Here is a 22,201-nt window from a genome sequence, read left to right on the forward strand (position 1 = left end):
GCAATTCCTCCCAGCAACTCATAGGCACAGAACACCATTATAACCCAGCTGGAAAGCAATGTGGCAACATGTTGCAAAAATGTTTATGCCTTTGGCCTTGTCATTCCAGTCCTGAGTATTTTTAGGAAGCAATTTAACAGGAGGAAAAAACTGTGTACATTGAAGATGCTCCCTGGAATAATACCTTTCAGGTCATCAAATCAGAAGTATTTAACAATATAGAACTATCCAAAACAGGCAACAGTGTGTCAACTTGGTAAAATGTGGTACAGTAAGACTACAAGTAGAAGGGTTATATAGAGATGTAAAATATATATATATTTCACACCAAGTTTCACTCTTGTCATCCAGGCTGGAGTGCAGTGGCATGATCTCCACTCACTGCAACCTCCACCTCCTGGGTTCAAGACATTCTCCTTCCTCAGACTTCTGAGTAGCTGGGGTTACAGGCGCCTGCCACCACACCTGGCTAATTTTTTTTTTTTTTTTTTGAGATGGAGTCTTGCCCTGTTCCCCAGGCTGGAGTACAGTGGCATGATCTCAGCTCACTGCAAGCTCCGCCTCCCAGGTTCACGCCATTCTCCTGCCTTAGCCTCTTGAGTAGCTGGGACTACAGGTGCCTGTCACCATGCCTGGCTAATTTTTTGTATTTTTAGTAGAGATGGGGTTTCACCAAGTTAGCCAGGATGATCTCGATCTCCTGACCTCGTGATCCACCAGCCTTGGTCTCCCAAAGTGCTGGAATTACAGGCGTGAGCCTCCGTGCCCGGCTACACCCGGCTAATTTTTGTATTTGTGGTAGAGATGGGGTTTCACCTTGTTGGCCAGGCTGGTCTCGAACTCTCTACCTCAAGTGATCCGTCCACCTCAGCCTCCCAAAGTGCTGGGATTACAAGCGTGAGCCACCACACCCGGCCAAAAATAGATTTTATAGTATATAGTTTAAAAAGGCAAAATGCTACAACTTGTGAGTGTTTCAATTAGAAATATGAAAAAATGTACCCATGCATAGGAAAATAGGAAGAAAATATGCCAATTAATTAACTTAAGGTGGTGGGATGTTAGGGAATTTAAACAATTTTTCCTTATGCTTGAAGTTTCATTGTTTCTACAGAGAACAAAACAAGGCTTATGCTTGTCAGCCTGCATCCCCAGCAGAGCCTGTTTTTCTCCTCCGGCTAAGAGTTTCCAGATCCACAAGAGGCCTTTGATGCCAGTCCCATGGGGCTCTATTTTATAATGGAAGAGAACATCCACTTGTCACAGGAACTGCATCCTCCACAGCAGTGTAAACCGTCACCGCAGTCCCCCGACAGCCTTCTCTGCACCTTGCCATTAACCTCGCACCTGAGCTCACCTCTGGTTAATAGAAAAACCTACATAAAGCCCGGAGCCAAGACTAACTTCAATTTTCCACTGCTTTACACTGGCCAGCCATTTCTCACACTGGAGTGTCACAGGATTTGCTTCTCATGACAAAATTCCCTGGAACCAGATCCTTCTCTGAGTCAGAGCCGAGTCCTCAAGCTGAGCTGAGTATCGGGTAGCAGGAGGGAGGTGATACCCGGCCTGGCCATTTTTGACATTAAGACATCAGGAACGGCCTCCACTTCCCTTCCCAGTGACGGGCAGGAGCATCTCCTGCTTCCGTGTGTGCTGGGGCAGAGTCCATCTCACAGTCCCTAGACTCGTAAGGTCTCTTTATCTACGTTACTCAGGTGCACGCTGTCCTTTGGAATTAAATTTACACAAGAAGTGATGAATATTCTCCATTGATACAGCACCTTTATTCAGCTTTTGAATCTGTTTTCTTTTCAATGTAAACAAATGAATATATGGCAAAAAAACAAACCAAAACCAAAACCAAAACCAAAACAAAACAAAACCCAAAAACACAAAATGATCTAAGGAAAAAAAACAAAACTATGTCCCTGCCCACGAGTTCTGCTCATTGGGAGTAATTATTGGCAAATTCCTATGTATCCTCGGGTCTATCATGTTTGCCTGTAAGCAGAATCTGTATGAATATTCTGTATCCTTTGAAAACAAAACAGGACCAAGTTAGGATCATACTGTGCTTTGTTCTAGCCTCACGTTTTTCACTTAATTATGTGTCTTGGGGATCTTATCAGCACATATATACTTTTAATTTTTTATTTTTGTGGTTACCTGGTAGATGTACATGTTTATGGGGTACATGGGATGTTTAGAAAGAGGCATGTAATGTGTAATAATCACATCAGGATAAATGGGGTATCCGTCATCTAAAGCATTTATCCCTTCTTTGTGTTACAAACAATCCAATTATACTCTTTTTTTTTTTTTTTTTGAGACGGAGTCTCACTCTGTCACCAAGCTAGAGTGCAATGGCGCGATCTCGGCTCACTGCAGCCTCCGATTCCCTGGTTCAAGCGATTCTCCTGCCTCGGTTTCCCGAGTAGCTGGGATCACAGGCACGCGCCACTATGCCCAGCTAATTTTTGTATTTTTAGTAAAGACGAGGTTTCACCATGTTGACCAGGCTAGTCTCAATCTCCTGACCTCGTGATCCATCTGCCTTGGCCTCCCAAAGTGTTGGGAGCCATTGCGCCCGGCCAACACATATATTTTAATGGGTGCATAGTATCTTACTTAGAGCTGTAGTATAATTTATTTACATAGACCCTTTAATAGACATTTCAGGGATTTTTCTTTTTCTTTTTTTTTTAAATAACAAACGCAGCTGCAAGTGAGCATTTTGTGCACATAACTTTGTGCACATTTGGAAGTATATTTGTAGATTTGTAGGGTTTTTTTATTTTTTATTTTTAGATAGGGTCTGGCTCTGTTACCCAGGCTGAAATGTGGTAGTATAATCATGATTCACTACAGCCTCCACATCCTGGGCTTAAGCAAGCCTTCCTCCTTAGCCTCCTGAGTAACTGAGACTACAGGCACGTACCACCAAGCCCGGCTTATTTTTTGTAGAGATTAGGTCTCAATCGGAGTTGAAGCCAGGAGTTCGAGACCAGCCTGGGCAACATAGTGAGAAGCCTGCCTCAGTCTCCCAAAGTGCTGGGATTACCTGTGTGAGCCACTGTGCCCGGCCTGGTAAAATTTTAGTGATGGACATACTGGGTCAAAGGTAACATGCATTTAAAACGTTGATTTCTGCTGGCAAACTCAATATTCTTCTACCATCAACGTGTGACCCTACCAGATTTTCCACATTCTAGCAAATGATGCATGCAAACTGTTTAATTTTCCCAATGATAGTTGAAAAGTGGTCTCTTCCATTATTTAATGATGATACCATCATTATTTAATTTGCGTTTTCTTAATTCTGGGGTTAAGCATCCTCTAAAGTATTTGTTGGTTGTTTACATCTTTTTAGTTCAATGAAATGCCCTGTTCTTGATACGGTTTTTTCTCTTGGGCTTTTGTCCTTCTATTATTATTTTATTAAGGAAGATAGCTCTTTATCTGCTTGTGGGTTATAAATCTTCTGGTTTTTTTTTTTTTAACCATTTGAAGACTGTTTACTAAATTATTTTTCACACAGAGGACATTTTAAATTTTTATTTAGCAATTTGAACAATTGTTCTTTAGTTTTTAGGTTCTTGCATTGGTTTTTAGGTTTTGCATTGATTTATCTCCATTCCAAGATTTTAAAATCCATGGTTTGTTTTCTTCTAGTGCTTTAATAAGACACATTTTTAGGCCAGGCACGGTGGCTCACTCCAGTAATCCCAGCACTTTGGGAGGCCGAGGCTGGTGGATCACGAGTTCAGGAGTTTGAAACCAGCCTGGCCAACATGGTGAAACCCTGTCTCTACTAAAAATACAAAAATTAGCTGGGCGTGGTGGCACGTACCTGTAGTCCCAGCCACTTGGGAAGCTGAGGCAGGAGAATCACTTGAACCCAGGAGGTGGAGGTTGCAGGGAGCCGAGATCGCGCCACTGTACTCCAGCCTGGCAATAGAGCGAGACTCTGTCTCAATAATAATAATGATAATAATGTACATTTTTACATTTAAATCTTTGAACAATCCAGAGCAGCTTCATTCAGTAGAACCTCCTGTGTTAATGGAAATGTTCTGTGTTGTCCAATATGGCAGCCACCGGCCCCATGTGGCTCTTGAGCACTTGAATTGTGGCTAATGCAACTGAATATGAGTTTTTACCATTACGTGATTTAAATTAACTTAACTTTAAAGAGCTCCAGGTGACTGGTGGCTACATTATTGCAGCCTGCACATTTAGAGTTTATTCTGGTCTTAAGATGGCAGTAAGAGCCAGGTGTGGTGGCTCATGCTGGTAATCCCAGCACTTTGGGAGGCTGAGGTGAGTGGATCCCTTGAGCTCAGGAGTTCGAGACCAGTTTGGGCAATATGGTGCCCAATATGGTTCTCCAAGAGAACCCTCTGTTGAGGCTGCTGGCCTGTGCCTCACTCCACCTAACAATGGCTGAGCTGCAGAAGTGCAGGCCATTCTGATGCACTGGGATGGAGTGTAGGTGGGAGTGCTTGGGAGAACTGGAGCCTGCTCCCCAGCGGAGGACTCTGACAGTGGGAGCTGGCTGCGGCACCTGTGATAGATGGCAGGGCTGGGGGAGTGGGCTGCTGTACAGTTGCACAGACCCCCAACATTTTTGTATCTCTACAAAAAATACAAAATGAGCCAGGCATGGTGGTGGCACCTATAATCCCAGTACTCAGGAGGCTAAGACGGGAGAATTGCTTGAACCCAGGAGGCGGAGGTTGCAGTGAGCTGAGATCTCACTACTGCGCTCCAGCCTGGGCAACAGAGACTCTGTCCCAAAAATTAAATAAATTAAAAATAAAAATAAAAAAATTGCAGTAGGGGCAGGGCAAGATGTCTCATGTCTGTAATCCCTGCACTTTGGGAGGCTGAGGTGGGTGGATCACTTGAGGTCAGGAGTTTGCAGTCAACCTGGCCAACACGGTAAAAACCTTGTCTCTACTAAAAATATAGAAATTAGCCAGGCATGGTAGTGCATGCTTGTAATCCCAGCTACTTGGGAGGCTGAGGCAGGAGAATCACTTGTACCAGGAGGTGGAGGTTGCAGTGAACTGAGATGGAGCCACTGAATTCCAGCCTGGGAGAAAGAGTGAGACTGTCTCAAAATAACAATAACAACAGTAATAAAAATAGTAATTGCAGTACGGATCACTTCCCCACCCCCACTCGCTGATACCAGTTGTCCCAATGTCATGCACAGAACCTTGCTTTTGCCCTAGATGTGAAGTGTCCCCATTGCCATATGCTCAATTCCCATGTATATTTGAGTCTATTTCTGGATACTCTGCTTAGTTTCATTGATTTTAGGGAAACTCTATATCTTTATGAGAGCTTTCAGAGAGCTTCTCTACTTTACAGTATCTCAGAGCCTTAGGATTGCTTAACAGAAGCATCTATTGGCTAACCTTAGCATAGAAGATGGCAATTTATTCTTTAGTTCCCATTCTATTTTTTGAAAATAATATTAAACCTGAACTAACAATGATGGCAAAGAACATGGAAAAACAGCCGAAGGGTTGACACGTGGGATTTTTAAAGAAACACACACACACACACACATATTTTTCCAAAGTTTTCGTGGGGAGCCAGTTTCAGGTAAACGGGGCTGGGCGAGGTCAGTTTCAGCATCTTCATGTACATGTCTCTGGGCCCTCCCATCCCAAACAGCAGTTATTCCTCACTCATCCTGAGCCTCCCACACCTGCCCTCCCCTCCTCACTCAGGAAAGGACCGAGCCAAAGTCCTCTCACAGGAAAGCCCAATGGGTCCTTCCCAGAGGGATGAGCATTTCGAAGGGGAGAAGATCCCTGACTTTATAAGAATAATAATGACAAATTGCTGGGGAATTTCTGGTACAACCATTGAGAAGAGACCAATAGTTGGGGATGTTAAGTCACCTTCTTGTCTGCTAAGAAACTTGATTTCTTAGATTTGTAAGATTTGTTGGCTGGGTGCGGTGGCTTACGCCTGTAATCCCAGCACTTTGGGAGGCTGAGGTGGGTGGATCACCTAAGGTCAGGAGTTCGAGACCAGCCTGGCCAACATGGTGAAACCCTGTCTACACTAAAAATGCAAAAATTAGCTGGGTGTGGTGGCGTGTGCCTGTAATCCCAGCTACTTGGGAGGCTGAGGCAGGAGAATCACTTGAACCCAGGAGGCAGAGGTTACAGTGAGCCGAGATGGTGCCTCTACAATCCAGCCTGGGCAACAGAGCGAGACTTGTCTCAAAAAAGAAAAAAAGAAAATTTGTCAAGTGGGTAAGTGCCAAGGAGGAGCCATAAGGAACAGTCTTGACTCCCAGCTGTCATTCTTCTTTACTTTTCCAATCCTGCTCCATTGTTTCTCCCTTTCCGGCCATCTCAGCTGTCATAGCCTCATTTAGGTGATGCCAATTCCCTTCGCAAGATTAAATGATTGAGGGCAGCCTAATACCCAGACTTCCACCTCGTCTGGGTGCCGAACCCCACCATGGGAGAGAGGGTGCCTCTGCTCTTCCTTCTCCCATCCTTCCCTGTCTGTGTCTTCTGGGGTCAGGGCAGGCAGAGAAGGGCTTAGCATATAGGAGCAAAAGTTGTTCGACTTTGAGGGTGTTCTTTGTAGTTCTCTCTTGGCTCTCAAAGCCCTTGGCCATGGCACATGTCCAAGTGCTGGCTCTCTTGTCACACTCAAGATATCAGCTCTTAGGAGGGCTTGTGCTCTAACTTACTGCAGCGCTGCTCAACTCCTGCCCCAGGGTCCAGCCCACAGCTTCTTACAGCTGAGGACCCTATGCCCTTGAAGGCTGCCTTTCTGGGTGAGTTCCCATAATGTCAACTCTAGTCAGTCTATCTTCTCAGCATCTACTTGCCACTCCCCTCCCAAAGAAAAAACTCATACGTTCATACCAGACCCAATGTTGGGGGTCTGTGCAATTGTACAGCGGCCCACTCCCCCAGCCCTGCCATCTATCACAGGTGCCCCAGCCAGCTCCCACTGTCAGAGTCCTCCGCTGGGGAGCAGGCTCCAGTTCTCCCAAGCACTCCCACCTACACTCCATCCCAGTGCATCAGAATGGCCTGCACCTCTGCAGCTCAGCCATTGTTAGGTGGAGTGAGGCACAGGTACCAGCAGCCTCAACAGAGGGTTCTCTTGGAGGCATCTGGGGTTTGAGGTGGGAGTAGCGGGAAAACACTTCAGTGCCTTCTGCCACCTCAGTTGGACTCCTCTCCATTTCTTCCTCAATTCCTACCAGCGATCTCCAGAAAACTCCAGTCTTTCTAAAGATAGCTTGCTGATGGGAGTGGATTTGAGTACTGCAGAACCTACCTGGTCCACTCAGGATGAATTCTATGGGGATGTGTCTTGTCTTGTCTTGTCTTTCTCTCTCTCTTTCTTTCTTTTTTGAGATGGAGTTTTGCTCTTGTTGCCCGCACTGGAGTGCAGTGGTGCGATCTCAGCTCACTGCAACCTCCATCTCCCAGGTTCAAGTGATTCTTCTGCCTCAGCCTCCCAAGTAGCTGGGATTACAGGCATGCACCACCAAACCCAGATAATTTTGTATTTTTAGTAGAGATGGGCTTTCACCATGTTGGTCAGGCTGGTCTCGAACTCCTGACCTCAGGTGATCCACCCATCTCAGCCTCCCGAAATCCTGGGATTACAGGCATGAACTACCACGCCCGGAAGGGGTGTGTCTTGAAGCTGGACTTCAGAACCTGAAGTTATTTTAGAATGAAATGCTAGAACAACAGTTAGCAAAACAAAAAGAGAAAAGTTTTTAAGTTGGTAGGTATTCAGATTCATTTTGAAGTTCTTTCTTTGCATTTGCACTGCCACTGGGAAGGTTTTTTCTCCTCTTTGGCAAAAGTAGGCTTTGTGTTATCCATTCCAGCTCGCTGTGTGCAGCAAGCACGTGACAGGCATCGTACCTGGCTGCGGCTGCAGCTGTAGCTGAGCAGAGTCAACCCGTGGAATCCAGGTATGGGCAGCAGAGATGGCCCCATGATGCTTGGCACAGCTATAAGGTCTCCCAATGGGAACAGGTGGAAATTGTGCTAAGTTCAGATAAGAGGTATCTAATTGATAAGAAATTTAAAGAAGACCCACTTTGTGCCCCACAGTGAGTAGTCTCCTTATACAAATGCCATAGACCAGCAGATTCAGGGACCCTCATGGCCACAATGGGCCTAATTGTCCTTTATGGAAACACAGCTGAGCATAGCTGAGAATCAGAAACGGGGCTTTGGGAAGTAGATATCGGCCAGTTAGTTCCACATTCGTTTTCAATTGCTTGTGAACTGAGACATTTTCCTCACAAATAAAACACAAAAGGTAATTTTCCTCTGCTGATATTGAATTTTGAAAATCAGGCTGGATGTGTTGGCTCATGGCTGTAATCCCAGCACTTTGGGAGGCCAAGGCGGGATGATTGCTTGAGCCCAGGAATTTGAGACCAGCCTGGGCAACATAGCGAGATCTTGTCTCTACAAAAAAAGTTTTTTTTTAAATTAGCTGGATGCAGTAGTGTACAACTATAGGCCCAGCTACTCGGGAGGCTGAGGTGAGAGGATTGCTTCAGCCCAGAGGGTCAAGGCTGCAGTGAGCCATGATTGCACCGCTGCTCTCCAGCCTGGGCAACAGAACAAGATCCTGTCTCAAAAATAAAACAAAACAGAAACAAACAAACAAAAAACAACAACAAAAGAAAATCATGCTGGCCAGGCGTGATGGCTCACGCCTGTAATCCCAGCACTTTGGGAGTCTGAGGCTGGCGGGTCACGAGGCCAGGAGATCGAGACCACCCTGGCTAACATGGTGAAACCCCGTCTCTACTAAAAATACAAAAAATTATCCGGTGTGGTGGCAGGCACCTGTAGTCCCAGCTACTCGGGAGGCTGAGGCAGGAGAACGGCATGAACATGGGAGGTGGAGCTTGCAGTGAGCCGAGATCATGCCACTGCACTCCAGCCTGGGCGACAGAGTGAGACTCCATCTAAAAAAAAAAAAAAAAAAAAAAATCATGCTGAAGGCCTTTTGGCTTTGTATTTAAGTCCTAGAAATATAAATCAGTAGCCAGAGCTGTCTCGAGCGCCTTGTCAATGTCGAATGCATGAGCAGGGCATGCATTCCGCTCATGCATCTGCTTCTCTAAGTCCATGAGCATCCTCATTTTCTCTCAAGGGGAACTTTTGTTTTGTTCAACCCACATCCATTGAGCAGCGTTGATAACCAGCTCCTCAATGAGTAGAGGCAAGGGAGGGAAGAGTCAGGATGTGGGTTATAATCCTGGTGCTGGGTCCGGCTCTGAACCTTTCCGTATGAGTCTTCTCGGGCTGCTCTCACAAAGCCCCGCAAACTGGGTGACTTAAAACAACAGAAATTCACTCTCCGGCAGTCATGAGGCCAGAAGTCCAACAGCAGAGGTGGCAGCAGGGTGGGTTCCTTCTTGGGGAGCCCAGAGGTTGAATCTGTCCCATGCTTCTCTCCTGGCTTTGCTGGGAGTCTTTGGCATTCCTTGGTTCATGGACACATCGCTCCAGTCTCTGCCCCTGTACACACAGCATGCTCCCTGTGTCTGTCTCTGTGTCTCTTCTTTTTATAAGGACATCGTTCGTATTGCATTAAGGGCCCACCCTACACCAGTAACATCTCATCTTAACTTCACATCTTAATGACATCCACAAAGACCCTATTTCCAATTCAAGTTGTACTCACAGGTTTAGGACTTCAACCTCTTGTTTTGGGGGACACAATTCAACACCTTCCAACCTGGCTTCTGCTGTTGAGATATTTACTGTGAGAGTCACGAGGAAGAGCTCTGCAGTCCTGGTGACATCTAGCTAGCCCACACTACCTCTCCCCCAGTGCCTTGAAGAGCAGCCCTTGGCTACTGATGGCAGACCAATGATTGTAATTCGTGTTCTTCATTCGGTCACACAAAACCCAAACTAATGCACAAAAAGTGAATGTAGTGGGTCACAGTTAGTAATAGAGCTAGTACAATCTTTGAAAAATCTCTTCTCCGCAACTCTCAGATTCTTCCTAATCATTAGCCTTTGGTCTAACTGAATTTTCCTACTTGTTCTCTTGCTCTACTTATTTCCTTCTGAGATCGCAAATGAATCACCTCGTGAAAGTACACACTTGTCACACTTCTTTTGAATTTTGATCCCTTTAATTCTGATCCTTTGATCCTTTGTCACTGACACCCATCCTGTTTCCTGTGCTAACAGACCAACAGCTTTGCTCTTATCTTCACCCCCTGGCGGCATGACTCTGAGTTGTGTCCCTAGATAGCATGTAATTTCCACCAGTGTTTATGGAACGTTCTATCTAGCCCATCTCCTCTGCTGACTCATCATGTTCAGTTTGAGAGCTTCAAACTGGCCAGTGTTGGTGGACAGGGCAAGTGTGACACAAGAGCCACCCACAGGCAAGTAGCCCCCACTCTGGGCTCACCTCTTCTTCCGTTTTGCATAACTCCATCCCAATCTTCTGACTGTCGGTCTCTTCCACTCAGCTCTCCCAATAGCTGGGCTGTTTAGTTGACATCAACTCCCAACAGCTGGGCTGTGTGATTGTCCTGATGTTGACATCCTTGGGCTGTTTGTAAAGGAGAAGCCTCTGGCATTCTGCCTGGATTTTTGTTTTTGTTGTTGTTTTAAGATACAGTCTTACTCTGTTGCCCAGGCTGGAGTGCAGTGGCTCCATCATAGTTCGCTGCAGCCTTGGACTCCTAAGCTCAAATGATCCTCCCACCTTAGCCCCCTGAATAAATGGGACTACAAGCACATCATGTCCAGCTAATTTTTTTATTTTTATTTTTTTTTTGTAGAGACAGAATCTCACTATGTTGCCCAGGCTGTTCTCTAACTCTTAGGCTCCAGCAATCTGACTGCCTTGACCACCCAAAGTTTCTGGGATTACAAGCATGAGCCCTGAACTCATGCCCAGCCCTGCTTAGAGTTGAGGTCCTGCAGCCTATGCTCTGGAGCTGTGAGAGGAAGGGGTGGGGTCTCAGCATCCAGAAAGCGAACATTCACCATCCTCCCCATCTTTAGTAGGAGGCTGTGCTCTCAGGGGAGCCTGGTGTGGCCAGTCCAGAGGGCGTTTGCTTTCCTCTCTCCTGAGAGTCCAGTCCCAGGCTTTGCTGGGTGGGAAGAGGCATTTTCTCAACTGAGTGTTGCTTAAATGAACTCTCATCCCATTCTCCTTGGTTCAGCTCTATGACTGCTGCCCCAACTCACCCTACTTCTGGAGGTACCTAGACGTTTCGGTGATTCCACACCTTGGATCTTAGCCTTCTTGTAGACTGCATAAAGTTCCCAAGCTCTGTTGGGTCTTTATCACTCACTGGACTGCTTTCCAACTTCCAAGTCTTGTGGCTGTTGTTTAGTCTTCCATTTTTCTCATTCATATGCCTTAAAACAACACTTTTGTATTGTATTATATGGCTCTATTGTAATACATTTAGTTAATCAACTATTGTTTTGGATATTTAAATTGTTTTCATTTTTGTTATATTACAGTGAAGCTGAATTGAACAGCCTTGTGCGTATTTGTTCCTATAGCTGTTCAACTGTTTCTTAGAATAAATTATTGAAAGAGAAATTGCTGGAAACACAAACATACACAATATTTACTACATATTATATACATATAAAAAGATTTATGAGTATATACGTATTGATATCATATATATAATATATGTTCTAGATATATATGATAATATTGTTTAAAAAATGGTTTTGATGCTATCCAGTGCAGATATGCTTTTCTTTCATTAACTTTAGTGGTTGGGGTCGGACTCTTTGGGCTCAAATCTCAGCTCTTCCACTCACAGTTGGTGTGATATCATTAGCCTCTCTGTGTGTCAGTGTGCTCCTCTGTGAAATGGCCATGATAGATTGCCTGACTTTCAGATTCAGTGCAGCAATCACTGTAACGACCCTGGCACTGAGCCCAGCACAGAACCAGCCCTTAGGAAGGTTCTGAAACGCTGGCCTTCAGGGCCAGGAAATAGCGTTCCTGACTTCCTTTTTTTCCTTTTTTTTTTTTTATTTTTTGAGACAGGATCTTGCTCTGTCACCCAGGCTGGAATGCAGTGGTGCCATCACTGCTCACTGCAGCCTTGGTCTCCTGGGCTCAAGTAATTCTGCTACCTCAGCCTCCTGAGTAGCTGGGACCAGAGGTGCATACCGCCAACCCTGGGTAATTAAATTTTTTTTTTTTTTTATAGAGATGAGGATCTCACTATGTTGCCCAGGCCAGTCTTTAACTCCTGGGCCCAAACAATTCTCCCGCCTCAGCCTCCCAAAGTGCTGGGATTATAGATGTGAGCCACCGCTCACATTATAGATTATAGATCTGATCCCCACCTGACTTCTGAACAATGCTAAACTAAATAAAAATAATCAGTGGACAGAGACCTCAGTGTCCCCTTTATTACTGACAAGGCCAGATTGAAGGAACAGCTTACTAGCTCCCTACCTGTACTGTAGAATTGGCACAGGCATTGGAGGGAAGTTTGAGTCTGTGCCCAGCTAGACATTATACCCCATCCTTCCCTTGGGCTGGTCTGCATAGAGACAGAAGGGGAAAGACAGACTCTTGGGGCTTAGACTGTCCATAGGTTACCTTCTTGCAGGAGAACAGTGAGAGCTGGAGCTGTTGCCCACAGAGAGCTTGCTCTGCTACTGTGGGGTGGGGGCAGGAGGCCTGGAGTGCTCTGGGAAAATCCTTCTTCAAGAAAACCAGAGGGGCAGCTTCTCTAATCCCAGCTTTCTGTTCTTCTTACCCCGTGGGCCCTCCGTTCAAGACAGTGGTCGACCAAGGGCCAGCCTCACCTCCCAGAGCAAGCAAAGCAGCAGTTTGTCGAGCAGGGCTGTGCCCAACTTCCTGTCATGCTATCTAACACCAGGCACTGGGCTTTCAGGGATTCTCTCAGGAGCTTAGAGCAGTACAGAGTTTGCTCCTAAAGAGCTCTGCAATCAGTCAGAATACCACATGAATTAAATCAACTCAAGGTCACTTTTCCTCAAGGGCAAACACTCACTGTCTTTTATTTCTCGTCTCAAATTATATCTAACCATGTTGTTTGACATCGCTTATCAGAGGTTCTGCAATGTGATCAAATGACATCCTAAAGACACGCCCAAAATTCAGAGGCACCGAGAAGTTGTCTCATATTTGAATATAAACCCTCTCTTCATTAAGAAGTTCCTGGGGATAAATTAAAACCAGAAGATTAAGTTTCCTTGCAAGTTTTAGTTCAAAGCAGTGAAAGTCCAAGGGAATCAAAGTTGAAATTAAATTTTTTGCCCTTGCGAGTTAAAAGTCAAAGAAATTAAAGACCAAACATCAAGCTCCCCAGTTTCTAATTTGTCTCGGGCTCAGCCATAGATGTTCTTGACAGATGTGTGGGTAGACCTGGGGCATTTCCTACCGTTGGGTTCTCCTCTGTTGGAGACGGCAGGGTTTCCAACTTCGGCCACAGAAGACAGTCACCTGGTGTCTTAGTTGCCTAGGACTGCCATAACAAGAGAGCACAAACTGGATGGCTTAAAATGACTAAAATTAGCCTGGGCAACATAGTGTGACCCCATTTCTACAAAAAATAGAAAAAATTAGCCAAGTGTGGTCATGCACACCTGTAGTCCCAGCTACTTGGGAGGTGGAGACAGGAAGATCACATGAGCCCAGGAGTTCAAGACAGCAGTGAGTTATGATTGTATCACTGTACTCCAGCTGGGCAACAGAACAAGACCCTGTTTCAAAAGAAAACAAAACGCAAGTCAACAAAAAACAACAGAAATGTATTCTCTCATAACTCTGGAGGCTAAAAGTTCAAAATCCTGGTGTCATCAGGATTGGTTCCTTCTGGAAGCTCTAAGAAAGAAACCATCCCATGCCTCTCTCCAGCTTCTGGGGTTGCTGAGACCCCTTGCTGTGCCTTGGCTTGTGGACTCTCCACTCCAGTCTCTGCCTCTGTCTTCATGTCACCTTCTCTGTGACTCTGTGTGTCCTTTTTCTGTCTCTTATAAGGACACTCATAGGATTTAGGGCCCACCCAAATTCCCTATGCTCTCTGTATTAGTCTGTTCTCTTGCTGCTGCTAAAGACATACCTGAGACTGGGTGATTTGTAAAGAAAAAGAGTTTTAATGGACTCACAGTTCCACGTGGCTGGGGAGGCCTCACAATCATTGTGGAAGGTGAGGGAAGAATAAAGGAACATCTTACATGGGGGCAGGCAAAGAGACAATGAGAGCCAAGTGAAAGGGGTTTCCCCTCATAAAACCATGAGATCTCATGAGACTTATTCACTACCATGAGAACAGCATGGGAGAAACCACTTCCATGATTCAATGATCTCCCACTGGGTCCCTCCCACCACACATAGGAATTATGGGAGCTACAATTCAAGATGAGATTTGGGTGGGGACACAGCCACACCACATCACTTTCACTTAGATCCTTAATTAATTCCATCTGCAAATATACCCTGTTTCTAAAGAAGGTCACATTTTGAGCTTCTGGGTGGACACAAATTTTTGTGCTACTGCACTTGGGGAGAGTCAGCGACTCCTGGCACCCAGGCCATATCCCACCCCTGTGGATTCTGAATCTCTGGGGCAAGGCCCCAGCAACAGGACTTTTCAAGTCTCCTTGGGCGATTCCAACGTGCAGCCATGGCTGAGAAGCTGATTCAGGCCTCAGAAAGTTGAGTGGGTCTCTTGCATGTACCTCTTTTAAAATGGTCAAGAGTGAAAAGGATGGGAACAAGGGAATACCCTGGGCACACCATGTGCCTTAAGGAAGCAGACTCATGCCAGCTTTGCAGCCACCCAGGGGTGGGGTCTGAATGAGGGGAGGAGGTAGGGAGAACCTTGCTTTCACCTCCAAGGATGCCCAGCAGCCTAAGGGAGTTGACTGCCACTTTCATAGTATATTTTATTTCAGCTGGAGTTTTTAACAACTTAGATGGAGTTTAGCTTTATTGAGGGCAGACTTTAAACACTCTTTACACTGAATTCTATTAGCTCGGGTTAATCATATGGCCGTGGTGGTTGGCACAAAATTGATCAACCCTAAATGTTGGCATAGCTTAGTTAAACTTTTGTTTATTACTAAAGATTTATCACTGCTGTTTCCCGTGGAGGTGTGGTTGAGCAAAGTGTTTTGAGCCACATTCTGACTGGTGGGCACCCTTGACCGCTGAATGACAAAGTGTTTTGAGCCACATTCGGACTGGTGGGCACCCTTGACCTCTGAATGAAATGCAAGAAGAAGAACCTGCATCAAGGTGTTGTGATGATGCTGTGTTTGCTTCATCTCAGGGAGAATCCATCTGCTCATCGGAGACTTTCCTGTCTTCTGGCAAAGCTTACGCATTTGTGGTGGGTGCACACCCCATTCCCAGCTCTTACTTGAGATAATGCTTTTCCCTATAAATATATACTTATGATGGTAGCATAAGTATATATTTCCCCATTCTGCGTAAGGAGACCTCTGATTTTGCCTTTTCATTTTCAGCCCAAGCTCTGGGCTGCTCCACTGGGCTTATGGGGCCTGGTCTTGAAGTGTTTGGCTGGTGTGGGTTTCCCACTGCTCTCCTTGTCTGACGGTGGTGGTGGGGGCCCTTGAGTTTCTAGTGGTTTAAGTTATTTCCTAAATTGAGCATGTAATTTTTCTTAATTTTGTATTTCTTCTTAATTGTTCTTAATATTTTTTCTTAATTTCTTTCTAATTAAGCATGTAGGGTGACCCTTGCTTGCCTGGTCTAAGTGCCTTGCCTCCTATTTCCTGTGGCTTTGGTTTTTCCAACGGACTCCTCCATACTCTGCCTTGTGAGGCTGCCATAGTGAGAAAAATGAAATCAAAATGTTCTAGGTCTGTCGTAACCACCCACTGCTCAAAAAGTTCTCTTCTGCTGACGACTAACTCCCTTCCTGAGTGGGACAATTCTACCTGGGTGATATTCTCCCGTAAGATAAGTATTTAGGCTGGACTTGGACTTAATTTATTACCACCCTCCTTGGCTCAGGACATCTTGGCTGAATCTCCTCTTAGAGTTCTTATTCCTGGAGCTTGTTCTCATAGGGTACAGGAAGTACTCTTGTCACTCCGACTGTGACACCTTAAAATCCACCCAAGGATGCTACTTTCAGTGTTTTGCTCTCATCTTGGTGGCCTTCTCTCAAATCTGTTCATATTTTCTGTACCCACTTAGAATAGCTGTTCAACCATTAATGGTGTTTTTCCAGCTACACTTACCACAGACTCTGATGCTCCAAGTGGTTCTCCTGGAAAGGTGGTCCTTCCAACACAGCCCTGAGAGCGCAGAGTTGCTAGATTTCGTCAGACACCATTGCTGCTTCTGATCTGTTGACAATGGAGACCATGTTGTCACCAGCATCCTCCCCCTTTCCACTGTAAGAGTAGTTAGGAGGCCCTTTCCTGTTGATATTTGTCTTTCCTAGACCATAGATCTCATTTTTCCCCTGCAATACTGTTGTGGATGTCTGCTGAATTCCGCTCTTTCTCCTGTATTATAAGGACATTTCTTTCTCCAGTGGAAATCTCCTGGTTGGCCTTATTTTTATTTTTTCAAGGCTGCTGTTCTGACTTTAAGCCTTAAGCATTTTTTCTTAAGTGTCACTCTGATTTCTTCTTGATTTTTAAGCAAATATGATTTCTAAAGACAGCATGTAATGGGCACAGGACTTTTTAGCTTTTGGGTTGGCAACAATTTACTGACTTGTTTCTCTATCTTAATCTACAATGGCAGCTTATGTACACACACACACACACACACACACACACACACACACACACACACACACACACCTGCAAATATATGTGATGGTAGCATAAGTATATATTATTTTACAACAGAGACCTGTGGTTTTTAAAATTTGTTTACTGCCAGAAATCCGCCACCTCCTGAGAGTGAGTCAGTTTGGGTCTCTGAAGTTGAAAGCCAATATCCGAACTTTTGCAATGAACAGATCCAGAGCTGACTTGAGACCCTGGTGGGGAACCACAAGGTTCAGCTGAGTCCCTCCGGCTTTCTCCTTGGCTGTGCATGAAGAATAGAACTGGGTAACCAATCTATTACTGCCCATCTCCCTCATGCTAAAGCCTCAATTAATGTGGAGCCCAGCTGCCTCACAGTTTAAAAGCAGAACATATTCTGTCAAAGGAGGTCTCCTTTAGCCTTAGCCTCACCTGCAATACCAGCATGCATATTCTAATGTGTCTGCACAGTGCGGCTCAAGGTCAAGCCACAGCAGCCTGTACACCAAGGCCGCCCACGCAGCTCATGTCTGGCTAATGCACCTGCTTGGTCCCTGTGGCACATGCCTATGCTAAGGCCCCGGGGTCTGTGCAGCTTCCCTGCAGCTTGTGCCACCTGTTCAGGTTTGCATAGGTTGTCCTAGCTTGGGAGCATTTGCTAAGGTGTGGGTAGCCTGTACTTGGTCAAGGTCAAGACCTACTGCCCTTCCTGTTGAAAAACAAAACTACCCAAACCTGCAGCAACTCACCAAGGTCAGACCTCATTTGGACTGTTTAAAATCTGCTTGTCCAGAAGCTACGAGGAGTTTCTAGAAACTGTCAATATCCAAAATCTGCAACGTCTGTTCTCACTAAAACCTCAATTGACCCGTGTCTTTTGTAATCCAAAAAGGACTCCTATACCAGATCATGGTTTAGAAGTATGGCAGGACCGGGCTTGGAAGTACCCTATCGGCTCACCATAAGTAAAGACAAAGGATGGCAGCCTGGAAAGCTTCGGGCTGGAAGCTCTAGATGTAAATTCAGCTCTTTGCTGGCAGGAGTGGGGGCGGGCCTGAGCTATGCATACTCTACCTCTTTTCCTGACTTCCCAATCAGGTCACTGAACCCAGCCTTCTAGGGAAAAGTCAGAGATAGGACAAGGAATTGGAGTATTTAGAGAAAGTTTCTCTCATGGAAACCAGTGTAGCAATGGAGACGCAGTGGAAATGCAGTTACCACTAATAAGGAGGAGCTGAATGCCTTTTAGACATTTAGCGCTGTTTTGAGGTTGTCACTGACACAGCTTGGGTTAGCTTGCGAATGGTAAGCTTCATATGAGCCTCTAAACTCAGGGGTTTCCAGGGTCCCTTACTGAAGCGTTAGCTTAAATTATACACAAGTCTTTCACCCAACATGCAGTTAGTTGCTGTGGATTGGTAGAGCTCCAATGTCCATAGAAATGAAGTAAAATTCAGTGTGATATAAGTATCTTAATTTATTTGACTCTTTGCCAGTCATAACGTTTAGAGAATTGGCAATTACATTAGGATCATTTTCATTCTGTTTCGTGTCCTATGATGGTAACAAAGGGAAAAGGTTGTGTATTTGTTTCCAGTTGAGGCTGAGCCCCTACATCTGTCTTAAGCTGCATCACTAGAGGAGGAGCTCAAGTGAAGTGTACCCTTGAGGGGTGTTCATGAGTCCTCTCGGGCTACAAAATGGACTGGGGGTTTCTGGAGGATTGGTTTTGCTGCTATTTCCATGACACTGGTAGCCTCCCCAATATACTTACCTAGAGCAGGATAAATGAACCCTGTGGTGTTGGATTGAAATCAGAGGTATCAGCATAAACTCATCATTTTAAAGAGCAAGCATAACAGATGATAGATGGTATAGTTGTATGTGTACACGTGGGTTATTAACACATACATATATTTTCTAGCTCTGTCTGCTGAGACAGTCTAGAAACAACGACATCCCACTAACAATGAGTAAACCCAGTGCCTGTAGCTTGGTCTTTAAACACCATCCCCAATAAAAGGAAGCAAGGGAAGTGGTGCCACGGCAGGGAAAATACAAGATGAGCCTAGAACATCCTGTGATGCCAGGAAGTAAGCGAGTGCTCAAGAAAAGATGGAGTTTGTCAAAAGATTGCCAGAGTCAACCCAAAGAACCTGTCAGTGGCCCAAGAAGAAACATTTGAGGAAGAAAACAAATGATGATAATACTGAATTTTAATGTAAAGAATAAAATAAGGGTGGGCATGGTGGTGCAAGCTTGTAATCCTAGCACTTTGGGAGGCCGAGGTGGGCAGATCATGAAGTCAGGAGTTTGAGACCAGCCTGGCCAACAAAGTGAAACCTTGTATCTACTAAAAATACAAAAATTAACTGGGCATGGTGGTGTGTGCCTGTAATCCTAGCTACTGGGGAGGCTGAGGCAGGAGAATGGCTTGAACCCAGGAGGTGGAGGTTGCAGTGAGCCAAGATTGTGCCACTGCACTCCAGCCTGGGCAGCAGATTGAGACTCCATCTCAAAAAAAAAATAAATAAATAAATAAAATAAAATAAAATAAAAAGCCATCATGAGTTTGTAATGGTATAAATGGGTGAGTAAATGGGGGAGCAATAGAATTTCAATTACTAAAGAGAAACAGAGGGAAGTAGAGGAGAACATTAAGCGGACACCTCAGTAACAATTGCTGCAGACAAGAGCCCCACTGATACTAAAATTAGTAGTTTTAGAAACCACTAAACTAAATCTAGAAACTACTAAACTAAACCTACTTAGTAGTTTAACTAAAAACTAAGTAGTTTTAAATTAAAATTAGAAGGTTACAGGAGAAATAGGGTTTGTATAGTCTCAGAGTATCTCCTCGAAGATACTAATCAACTACTAAGAAGAGAGAAAGATAGTAACTTACAGTGGAGAAGGCTGGCAGAGACCAACGTAACCACATGATCAAGGTAAATGTGCACATATTGGCATCAGGAACTCCTTGATAAGATGCACGGAAAGGATGTGATGTCATTTTTTTGCCACATTATTGCTAAACTATGTACAACTTTGCACCAATCATGAGGAAACATTGGCCAAACCTAAACTGAGGAACATTCCATAGAATAACTGATCAACATTCTCCAAAAGTGTCAAGGTTGGGAAAGATGGGGAAAGACTTAGGAACTGTGACACACTGGAGGAGATTGGTAAGAACTAATTAAATGCAACATGGGCTCCTAGATGAGCTTTGGGGCAGAAAAAGCACATTCATGAAAAATTGCTGAGATTCTAATAAGGACTGCAGTTTGGTTAATAACAGCATAGCAGTATTAATTTCCTGTTCTTGATTAAACTATGGTTGTGTTAGCATTAGTTGGAAGCACAGTATACTACTTTTATACCTTTTTTAATGTCTAAAATTAATTCAAAAGAAAAAGTTTAAAGGAAAACATTTTCTCTCCTTGTGACTTCATGCAGAGGCAGGTCCAGATTTTGTGGAGACTGAAGAATAATTTTGGAGAGCCTCTTTAAGAAGAATGTCAAATTATGAATATTAGGTACAAAAACTATGAAAATTAGCCACCAAAATCAATATTAATTTAAAAAGAGTAAAGAAAGTACAAGAGATTTTTGATTATACATAATTTTGTAATTGAATTGCGCTCATACCACAAACACTGACTTATAGAAAAATATTATACTTTTGGCTGGGGACGTTGGCTCATGCCTATAATCCCACCATTTTGGGAGGCCGAGGTGGGCGGATCACTTGAGGTCAGGAGTTCGAGACCAGTCTGGCCCACATGGTGAAACCCTGTCTCTACTAAAAACATAAAAATTAGCCAGGTGTGGTGGTGGGTTCCTGTAATCCCAGCTACTCAGGAGGCTGAGGCAGGAGAATCACTTGAACACGGGAGGTGGAGGTGGCAGTGAGCTGAGATTGTGCTATTGCACTCCAGCAGGGCAACAAGAGTGAAACTCCCTCAAAAAAAAAAAAAAAAAAATGAAAGAAAGAAAAAGAAAAATATGCTTTCAATGAAACCTTGTTTATGTAGCCCATTTTGCTATGTGGGTAGCAATTTGCATGCTGTGTCTTCTAGAGCCATCAGACTTGGTAAGGACAAAATGTGTCCGATATGTGAAAACACAATCTACAGGTTGATGTGTATAAACAATACATCTTTATCCATGGGTGTGCCTGCTGTTTGTATCACTGCTGCAGGTTAGTGTGCACTTACACAGAAATTCTGGTAAGTTCTATTCACACAATTCCCATGGGTAAAGGAAAACTTTGTCCATGTGCAGCATTAAAGTGTAGATTCCTTATGAGAGAGGATGGCCACTGGAGGTAGCCGCCGTGAGCACTGAGGCCTCAGCTTATGATTTTACACACATAATGGCTGGGAGAGCTTCCCACAGACCAGCTTCAGCATCTGCCTTTAAACTCGTGTTTACTCTTCCACCCACATGTTTGGAATGCTGGGAACCAAAGAGTGCTGGAAGCCCACAGGTCACTAAGCGATGGCCGGGTCAGTACATCAGGTACATCAAGTGAGCCACAGAGTGGGCGACAGGATTATTCCTGGCAGCTATTCCTACGCAGAGATGGCTAGAATACCACAACCATGTACAAAAAGTCACCACAAGCCAGATATTAATAAATAACCCATTAAACTCCAACTGAATATATCACCAAGGCAACTTTCTCTCAGTCAGATCCCAAAACTGCCCACAGCAGTTTAATGCCACCAGCATGAGGAGAAGTGGACAGAGAGAAGGATTAGAGAGAGAAAGTGTGTATGGTTGTAACCAACTGCTGTTAAAACATCTTAGTTTTGGCTGAGCACAGTGGCTCATACCTGTAATCCCAACACTTTGGGAGGCTGAGGCAGGAGGATTGCTTGAGCCCAGGAGTTTGAGACCAGCCTGGGCAACATATTGAGACCCTGTCTCTTCAAAAATAAACACATTAAAAAAAAAATAGCTGGGCGTGGTGATGCACACCTGTAGTCCTGGCCAGCAAGCCTTTTCTGTCTGTCTTTCGCATCCCTTCTCTTCTAGTCTCCCTTTGTGAAGACACCTCTGACTCTGGCTTCCTTGGCTTTTCTCTTCAAGACACTGCAAACAAGAATTGACTCCACCCTGGAAGCTAGAGAGAGGGAAGGCTGAGCATGACCCCGCACTGGTATTGCTTGTCTCTGTTCTACACTAAGAGCTTAGGTCCCCTTATAATCCAGCCCTGATGGTTAACTTGTACCAGGTGCCAGGTGAGCTCTGCACGTTGCCCCTTGGAATATTCCTAATGACTCCATGACAAAAGCAAGAGTGATATTCAACTTGGGGAGCTTTGGTAGTGCATAAACAATGACCGATCGGAAATGGACTTGGCTATAGTGATGGATCAGGGCCCTGGAGGCCTGCCG

This window comes from Colobus angolensis, unplaced genomic scaffold, assembly GCF_000951035.1.
Source record: "Colobus angolensis palliatus isolate OR3802 unplaced genomic scaffold, Cang.pa_1.0 Scaffold82, whole genome shotgun sequence".
Classification (NCBI taxonomy): Eukaryota; Metazoa; Chordata; class Mammalia; order Primates; family Cercopithecidae; genus Colobus; species Colobus angolensis.